Genomic DNA, 10,716 nt, shown 5'->3' with positions numbered 1-10,716 from the left:
CTCAACATTTCTAAGAACATTTCCCAGAAGTTGCATACAACAGTTGTGGTTACATCCAGAACGTAAACCCATGGCCATACACAGCTGCAAAGAAACTGGGAATATAGTCTTTATTCTTGGTGACCACGGCCCAGTAAAAACTCAGGGTTTCTATTACTGTGGAAGAAGGGGTGAAAAGATGTTGGGGGGAAATTAGTAGACTGCCACAAATAAGAAAATAGAAAAAAATAAGCTAATGCTTTTATTTTGTAAATCTGGAAAATCAGAGTGTTTCCAAAAATATTAAGAATGTAAATAGCTAGTCCTTTCACAATAAGGCATGTAAGCAATTTCAGCACAAGAAACCTATTACATCATTGTATTAGACCTTTGGGAATCTTTCCTGGACTTTATGGCTTCCCTGGTGGCTCAGATGGCAAAGAATCTGCCTGCAATGTGGGAGACTTGTATTTTATCCCTGGATTGGGAACATTCCCTGGAAAAGGGAATGGCTACCCACTCCAGTATTCTTGCCCGGAAAATTCCATGGACAGAGGAACGACTAACACATTCATTCACATCATCCTCAAAACATAACATCAGCTCCACCAAGAACTAAAAGTCTGACCACCATCAAATCACTTTACTGCTTTGTTTGCTCCTTTGTAAGATGAAAGGTGTAGATTAGCTGATTCCAAAGGTATTGTTTTAATGGAAGATACTGAAGAGTAATAAATTAACAGGTATTTATTGAGGGTTATGTGTTTTAGGTAGTAAGCCAAATTGGTAAGATAACCTTCAAACCATACTTTCTATGTTTGGCAGCGAAAAACTCATCTTCCCAGGGTCCCACACAATTAGATATATCTTGGGTACCCCAGCTCTGCAACTAAATAGGCTTCAGGTCAGAATAGGGTGAAGTGAAGATGGAGGCACTGCTTGCAGTCCATTATGGGGAAAAAAAAGAAACCAGCTCCCAAAGGCAGCGAGGCTAGAGGTGCTAGTAGGCACGTGTCCAGTGTCAGTGGCGAGAGTTCAAGTCCACTTTTGCCCAGTGGTGGTGCCAGTAGAGTCTGCACTAGGGTAGGAGAACAGCACAGGTTTGACATCAGCCTGTCAGCTGCCAAACCTCATTTCCTGACCACTCAGAGACTCGAGGAGCCATCCGTATCCTTTAATAAACTTCTTTTCTGTTTAAACTACTAATAATGAGCCAGACTTCAAAAGTATGTAAACCATAAACTTCCAGATGTTCAAGTTGGATTTAGAAAAGGCAGAGGAACCAGAGATCAAATTACCAACATCTGTTGGATCGTTGAAAAAGCAAGAGAGTTCCAGAAAAACATCTACTTCTGCTTTATTGACTATGCCAAAGCCTTTGATTGTGTGGATCACAACAAACTGTGGAAAATTCTACAAGAGATGGGAATACCAGACCACCTGACCTGCCTCCTGAGGAATCAGTATGCAGGTCAAGAGGCAACAGTTAGAACTGGACATGGAACAACAGACTGGTTCCAAATCGGGAAAGGACTAGGTCAAGGCTGTACAGTGTCACCCTGCTTATTGAATTTATATGCAGAGTACATCATGAGAAATGGTGGGCTGGATGAAGCACAAGTTGGAATCAAGATTGGTATGAGAAATATCAATAACCTCAGATATGCAAATGATACCACCCTTATGGCAGAAAGCAAAGAAGAACTAAAGAGCCTCTTGATGAAAGTGAAAGAGGAGAGTGAAAAAGCTGGCTTAAAACTCAACATTCAGAAAACTAAGATCATGGCATATGGTCCCATCACTTCATAACAAATAGATGGGGAGACAATGGAAACAGTGACAGATTTTATTTTGGGGGGCTCCAAAATCACTGCAGATGGTGACTGCAGCCATGAAATTAAAAGACACTTGCTCCTTGGAAGAAAAGTTATGACCAACCTAGACAGCTTGTTAAAAAGCAGAGACATTACTTTGCCAACAAAGTCCATCTAGTCAAAGCTATGGTTTTCCCAGTAGTCATGTATGGATGTGAGAGTTGGACCATAAAGAAAACTGAGTGCCAAAGAATTGATGTTTTTGAACTGTGGTGTTGGAGAAGAGTCTTGAGAATCTCTTGCACAGCAAGAAGATCCAACCAGTCCATCCTAAAGGAAATCAGTCCTGAATATTTATTGGAAGGACTTGTGCTGAAGCTGAAACTCCAGTACTTTGGCCACCTGATGCGAAGAACTGACTCATTTGAAAAGACCCTGATGCTGGGAAAGATGAAAGATGGGAGGAGAAGGGGACAACAGAGGATGAGGTGGCTGGATGGTATCACTGACTTGATGGAAATGAGTTTGTGTAAGCTCCAGGAGTTGGTGATGGACAGGGAAGCCTAGCTTCCTGCAGTCCATGGGGTTGTAAAGAGTCAGACACGACTGAGCTACTGAACTGAACTGAGACCAGATTCTGTTATTTGCAGTGAAGAATCCTAACATACATGGACCAATTATAAATGACAGAAGACACAATGTGGTTAAATGTTGATTTGCTTAATCCAAAAGTTAAGTGCTAAATAAAGATGAACAAGAGCTGGAGAAGTTGATGAAGACTTCTGGAAAGATCTGGAATTTGACCAGAATCTTGGAATTAGGTAGGATTTGGATAGATGTATGGGAAGGTGCCCCAAAATAAGAGAAATAACAGAAGCATAAAAAATGTTGAAAAGAAAGTGTTAGTCACTCAATGTTGTCTGACTCTTTGCGACCCCATGGACGATAGACCCCAGGCTCCTCTGTCCATGGAATTCTCCAGGCAAGAATACTGGAGTGGATTGCCATTCCCTTCTCCATGGTATCTTCCCGGCCCAGGGATCGAACCCATGGTCTCCCACATTGCAGGCAGATTCTTTACCATTGAGCCACAAGGGAAGCCCCCGCCCCCACCCCCACAAAAAAAAATGTTGGGGAAATAAAGGTGGGATAACTATATTAAATGGAGAGACCTCATCATAATTTTTTTCATAGCTCCTAAAAGGTTTTAAATATTGTTTTTACATAATATTTGATACCTACAGAATAATATATAATGTTTATGTATATTACAAAGCACAAAAATAGAATATACAAATCTGTGACCATACCTTCCAATCTAAGAACTAGCCAACATCTTGTTGTTGTTGTTATTCAGTTGTCTAGTCATGTCTGATTCTTTGTGACCCCATGGACTGCAGCACACCAGGTTTTCCTGTCCCTCACCTTCTCCTGGAGTTTGCCCAAGTTCATGTTCATTGCATCAGTGATGCCATCCAGCCACCTCAGCCTCTGATGCCCTCTTCTCCTTCTCCCCTCCATCTTTCCCAACATCAAAGACTTTTCCAATGAGTCATCTGTTCACATCAGATGACCAAAATACTGGAGCTTCAGTTTTAGCATCAGTCCCTCCAGTGAATATTCAGGGCTGGTCTCCCCTAAGATTGACTGGTTTGATCTTGCTGTCCAAGGGACTTTCAGGAGTCTTCTCCAGCACCACAGTTCAAAGGCATCAATTCTTTGGTGTTCTGCCTTCTTTATGGTCCACCTCTCACAACAATCGTGAGCACTGGGGTGACCATAACCTTGATCTTTGTTGGCAGAATAATGTCTCTGCTTTTCAACACACTATCTAGGTTTGTCATCACTTTCTTGCCAAGAAGTGATCATCTTCTGAATACATGACTGCTAGTCACTGTCCACAGTGATTCTGGAGCCCAAGAAGAGGAAATCTGTCACTATTTCCACTTTTTCCCCTTCTATTTGCCATGCATACCAACGTCTTATATCTTTTTATCCCTTCTCCGATCCTCCTTCCTACTGAAATCACCATTATCCTGAATTTTGTATCTATCATTCCTTTTAAAAATAGATTTTGTATATAGTTATAGGCCTGAACAATATAAGTAATATGTTGTTCAATATTGCCTGTTTTGTGTTTTATAAAATATTATATCAAACTGTAGGTAGTCTACTTGGGCTTACTTTTCTAATTTCCTATTTTGTCTGGTGATTCTTCTGGGTTGTTTCACACAGATGTAGTTTAGAAAATTTTTACTGCTCTATATGATTCTTTACTGAATGTATAACAATTTATTTAACTATTCTTTTATTGATAAAACATTTGAAATGGTCTGAGGTTTTTTGCAACTCTGAACAGAACAGTGCTATTTAGATTCTTATATATGTATTTTATTTATGCATTATTAGATATGTATTGTTACATATGTATTTTTATATGTATCAAAGGAACAAAGACCTTGAGCAAACGTGTGGAAGGGTTAGCATTTGAGATTTTAATTTTTTTTTGCCCCATTGCACAGCATGCAGGATCTTCGTTCCCCCACCAGGGACTGAACCCATGCCCCCTGCATTGGAAGCACGGACTGTTAATCACTGGACCACCAGGAAAGTCTCAGAAGGAGACAGCCTTTGATGGCAACACTTCTCTCCACTCTAATATGCAGGATGAAGCATTTAGATATAGGTGTGTTATTAGGTTTAAAGTAGGATGTTAAGGATCAGAGATGATTAAGTCACTCCATGGCTGAAGTTTTCCTAGGTAAGTGCAATGGAAGGGAAAAGGGGCAAGAGATTTGAAGTATTTGCAGGAAGTGATGAAACTTAAAGTCTGGACTGGATGGAATAATGACAGAAGGAGACTGAGTGAAGGTGGGGATTTAACTAAGTTGAGCTCTGGATGGGGCCTATGGTTTATTTCTAGGAGAGCACTCGAGCAAGTAAGCCTGAGACAGAAGACAGACAGGCCCTAGGCTCGGCATTTACAACTAGGTTTCTGTTTACATTTCTTGGGATAAGAAAAAGAGGGGCTTCAGGCTGGACACTTAGAACTGGCCTCCTGTATGCATTTATTGAAACGGGTGGGTTCCAGGTTAGATATTTACAACCAGCCTCCTGTTTGCTCTCTGAAATGGAACTAACAACGGAAACAGGGCAAATAGCCAGGCTTTGTCCCTGTGGACTCCTTAAGATAATAGTCATCGTAGTAACAGAGAGAGGCTAAACCTTGTTTGAGTAAAGGATCAGGAGGTCATGTATTTTCCATCCTCCGGGCAAGGGAAACATTTCACATGTGCAGAAAGGCTCCTTGAGGGTCAAAAGCGGAGGGCACCGCCCATAATATGTGATGCTAAATGCAATCCCATAGGCCTCTGGGCTGAAATCCACCTTGAGAAAATGTTGCCCACACATGTTGGGGAGGGTCCTAGGACCGGTCAGGTGTGGAAAAAGAAACCAGACAATTGGCCAAAGGGAAGATAAAGATCCAGAACTGCTTTATATAAATGACTTAATTGCCTCTTTACTGCACTCCTCCTCACTTGGGGGGATGCCCACACCCTTTCTCTCTGGGTGTACATGTCTGCCTTCCTTCTATCTTAACGAGATAAACTGTTTCTCTGTGTGCTTTCCCACTTGTTGTTGTGGTATGTCTCTAATGATAAACTTTGCACCTGCATTTTCAGTTTTTGCCTCCTTGAGAAATGCATTTTTCACTGGGGACAAAGATCCCAGGAAAAAGAGCTTCTTGTCTCTCTCCTTTGCTGATCTGATGGCTAGGATTCCCAGTCTTCATCCAGGCTACCCAGGTTCAATTCCTGGGCAGGGATTTAAGATCTCTTCGTGTCACTGATCAGATCAAGCCCATTTTGGTCAAAGGATAGAGTGTTTTAAATTTGTGATATTGGAGGTTGTACTATGCAAAGGTCCAGAATATCAGCTGAGGTCTCCTTACTCCTCAAAGGTCAAGTGAGGAGTAAGGAGATGAATTCAAATACCCATCATTTCACTTTCTGTGGAAGTTGAGGCCCTTCCCAAGATTTTTGTAAATCCCGGTGAGACCAAGGTCCCCAGGGTCATCTGGGACTCTGAGCTCCTGAATCTCACATGTTATTTCTGTTCTGAATTGTTTCATTTTAGGCCCTTCCTACAGTTATAACAGTAAAAGTCACTCATTCAATAGATGTACCCCACTTTGTGGGATTCTTAGAAAAGGGTTACATCGTATCTGGCAAAGTTTTTACCTCCGTGCCACTTTCTCCACTTTTCTCTCTCCTTCCCATCTCCTCTGTTATGGAGAACATGCTTTCATTTTCTTAAGCTTGGTGCCAATTGACACCCTCAGGATAGGGATAGGAGGCAGTGTCTGTGGGTGTTCACCAACTTCAAGCACTTATTAAAATACAATATTCTTCCCAGAAAGAATGCTTCTTTCCCTAAGAGGACTTTCAGTTCAGTTCAGTCGGTCAATCGTGTCCGACTCTTTCCGACCCCATGAACCGCAGCACGCCAGGCCTCCCTGTCTATCACTAACTCCCGGAGTCCACCCAAACCCATGTCCATCGAGTTGGTGATGCCATCCAACCATCTCATCCTCTGTTGTCCCCTTCTCCTCCTGCCCTCAATCTTTCCCAGCATCAGGGTCTTTTCAAATGAGTCAGCTCTTCACATCAGGTGGCCAAAGTATTGGCGTTTCAACTTCTCCAATACCACAGTTCAAAAGCATCAATTCTTTGGCACTCAGCCTTCTTCACTGTCCAACTCTCACATCCATACGTGACCACTGAAAAACCATAGCCTTGACTAGACAGACATTTGTTGGCAAAGTAATGTCTCTGCTTTTTAATAAACTGTCTAGGTTGGTCATAACTTTCCTTCCAAGGAGTAAGCGTCTTTTAATTTCATGGCTGCAGTCACCATCTGCAGTGATTTTGGAGCCCCCCAAAATAAAGTCAGCCACTGTTTCCCCATCTATTTGCCATGAAGTGATGAGGACTTTAGTGCTATCGATTAAGGTAGTAAAATGTTCTTCGCCTCGATTCAAACAAAATTTCATGGCAAAGAAGAGTGATAAGAAAATATACTCCAGGTGTGGTGGACTAGAAGCAAGTCATCTTACTGATTGAGACCAGCAATATTTGACTTTCACATCTCATATTTTTAAAATTATTTCTTCTGTGTTTCCAATAGTAAGGTATTTTGCACTTCTTTTTCTTTTTTTTTTTTTTTTGCACTTCTGAAAAATATTTGAAAAAAAATATTTTAGATTACTTTTGATACTTTCATAATTTTAAAATGTTTTAGGTTCAAATGCTTTAAAAAGCACTTTCACCAGGTGAGGGAGCTGGGGAGCTCTTCCTTAAGTGTTTTCATGACCCAGGAGTATAATTTGAAGATTCAGGGCTTAAGAAATGTTATTCAAAATATGAAAGAAAATTTTCCCGATGGCATTTGAATGGCAAAAGTTTCCAAGATAGAATACAAAAAAAACCCCAACTTCATCAAAATGAAAAACTTTCACTCAAAAAAAAAAAAAAAAAGAAAGAAAAGACAAACTCAGGCAAGGAGAAAGTGAAAGTGTGAAAATGTTAGTGGTTCAGTCGTGTCCGACTCTTTGCAACCCCATGGACTGTAGGCCACTAGGCTCCTCTGTCCATGGAATTCTCCAGGCAAGAGTACTGGAGTGGGTTGCCATTCCCTTCTCCAGGGGATCTTCCCTACTCAGGGATCGCACCTGCGTCTCCTGCATTGCAGGCAGATTCTTTATCATCTGAGCCACCAGGGAAGCTGTAAATCACATATTTGACAAAGGATTTTTATCTAAAGTACATAAAGAACTTTTAAAAAAGCACACCTCAATAATAAGACAAACAACCCAGTTCAAAATGGGCAAAATATTTAAATATTCACATCACCAACAAATATATATGGTTATCAAATAAGCATGTAAAAAATGCTCAAAATCATTAGTCAGTGTGTGTACGCCCAGTCTCTCAGTCGACTCTGCTAGTGGGTTGCCATTTCCTTCTCCAGGAGATCTTCCCAACCTAGGACTCAAACCCACATTTCCTGCGTCTCACTGCATTGGCAGGGGGATTCTTTACCACTGAACCACCTGGGAAGCCCACATTAGTCATTGAAACGTATCAATTTAAACCACGATGAGGTACCAGTATGTATCCACTAGAATGACATATATTTTAAAGGACTAGTCATACCAGATACTGGCAAAGATGCAGAATACCTGGAACTCCCCTACATTGCTGATGGGATGTAAAATAGCTTTTAAAACAATTCACTGTATTGTATTTTTATTTATTTAAAATATTGTTTAATCTGTGCCATACAACTTGTGGGATTTTAGTTCCCCAACCAGAGATTGAACCAGGACCCTCAGCAGTGAAAGCGCAGATTTCCATCCACTGGACCACTAGGGAATTCCCTAAAATAGTTCAAACACTTTGGAAAATAATTCTGAAATTTCTTTAAAAGTTCAACATACACCTACCATATGACCCAGTTATTGTACTCTTGGCTATCTAGAGAGAAATGAAAACATATACATATAACGACTTGTACACAGATGTTTATAGAAGTTTTATTTGTAATATCCAAAAAAAGAGAAACAATACAAATATCCATCAAAAGGTGAATAAACTAATTGTGATGTGTCAATAAGATGACTTACTACTTAGCAATCAATGAACTACTGACACACACAACTCAGCAAGTGTACTCAGTGAAAGAAGCCAGACAATCCCTCCTCAATAAAAAGCACATTAAGGAGTACATATCATACAATTCCATTAATATAAAATTCTAGTTATATATAGGATAGATAAAAAAAGTTCCTACTGTATAGCACAGGGAATTATATTCAATATCCTGGGATAAACCATAATGAAAAAAATATGCATAATTGAGTCACTGTTGAACAGTAGAAATTAAACACAACCTAGTAATTCAACTACAAAAGTGAAGAGTTAGTTGCTCAGTGGTTTCCAACTCTTTGTGACCCCATGGACCATAGCCTGCCAGGCTCCTCTGTCCAGGGGATTCTCCAGGCAAGAATACTGGAATGGGTAGCCATTTCCTTCTCCATGGGATCTTCTCGATCAAGGGGTCGAACCTGGGTCTCCTGCACTGCAAGCAGATTCTTTACTGTCTAAGCCACCAGGGAAGCCCCTTCAATAAAATGTAAAATAAATAAACTTTTAAAAAATGAAAATTATAGTAGGGGCAATGGGCGGATGCAGAGGGGCAGGATTCTGAAGGGGCATAAGGAAACTGTCAGGAGGTAGTGGATGTGTTTATTATCTTGATTGTGGTGATGGTTTCTCCACATGTGTCAAAATTGTTCAAATGTTATCCTTCCCATGTATGCCACCTATCATATGATTATGTCTCAATAGATCTGTTAAAAAAAAAAAAGAGAAAAGCTTAAAGTATAAGAAATGTGTTAAAAATATAAAAGAAAATTCCATCAATAGAATTTAAACTAATATGAATGTATTTATTGATTTCCCAGTTCTAAAGGGTACATAGCACTGAATTTGGGACCTGTTATCTTATAGAAGGGCTTCCCTGGTGGCTGAGACGGTGAAGAATCCCCTGCAATGCAGGAGACCTGGGTTCGATCCCTGGGCAGGGAAGATCCCCAGGAGGAGGGCATGGCAACCCGCTCCGGTATTCTTGCCTGGAGAGTCCCCATGGACAGTGAAGCTTGGTAGGCTACCGTCCATGGGGTCCCAGGGAGTCGGACACAACGAGCAACTCAGCACAACAGAGCCCCTCACAGAAAGCGAAGGAGCAATCAGGCTTTTCTTCATTTTCTTATATTTTAGCACAAATAAAACCAAACCAAAACCAAACAAAAAAAGAAGTACCACAATTGTTAGAGGAGGAGGAATAAGAAGGACCATGTGGATTGATTATTTCATTCTGTAATCAAAAGTTTTAATCCTTCAAAGTAAGAATGCTTCTTTTTATGTTTACATTGCAAATGGCTAAAAGGCTTGAAGTAAAACAAACTGATTTCATGTGAAAAAAACTACATACTTTTTTTACTGCCTATGAGGACACAAAAGTCATGAAAGGAAGTTTTGAGTGAAAGCCTAGAAATATTTCTTTTTTTAAGAAGGTTTTGCATGGGGACTTTCCTGGTGGTTCAGTGGTTAATACTCTGTGCTTCCAACACAGGGGGCCTGGGTTCAATTCCTGGTTGGGGAAGTTCTGCATGCCATGAGGTGAAGCCAAAAAGAAAAGGATAAAAAAAGAGAGGGCATTGTAGTACATGACAGATGGAGCTTTTTAGAAACTCGATAAGGATTTTTCCTTCCCTATAACAGGGTGATTCAATAGATGGTTTTACAAAGACTATAGAAAAAATACACAAGGAGGACAGATTCTTCGGTTTCAGTGAACCCTCAGGCAGGTAACCCATTGCTATGGAAAGAGCCTGGGCAGGTGAGATTAGACCTGGCTATGGTTTAATATTCACCATTGATCTGTACTGTAACCCAAACTTTTCTAGCTACCAATATCTTCAATAAAGCAGAGATCACACTGGATCGTGGTACTTAATTTATATGCCCTTAGACACTGTTTACTGGATCTGTTAAGAAAGAGAAGGGACAAATTTATCCATTTAACAAATATTGACTGATTGTCTGTCTATATGCCAGGTATGGTTCTCAGAGCCAGTGATAACATGGCCAATACAACACATGAAGTAAACCAACAGGGAACCAAAAAATAAGCCAGTAAATAAACAAAGAAGATAATGAAAGAAGAAAACAAAGTGGTATTGTGGTATTGTGACAATGTAATGAGGATGAGGAAGTGACCTTTGGGCACAGTTAACAAGAAGTAGGCCGCCAAGCATAGGGTCTCCACACTGAGTGAACAGGAACAACATCTGTGTTCA

This window comes from Dama dama, chromosome 12, assembly GCF_033118175.1.
Source record: "Dama dama isolate Ldn47 chromosome 12, ASM3311817v1, whole genome shotgun sequence".
Lineage (NCBI taxonomy): Eukaryota > Metazoa > Chordata > Mammalia > Artiodactyla > Cervidae > Dama > Dama dama.
Note: the sequence above shows the minus strand (reverse complement) of the source record.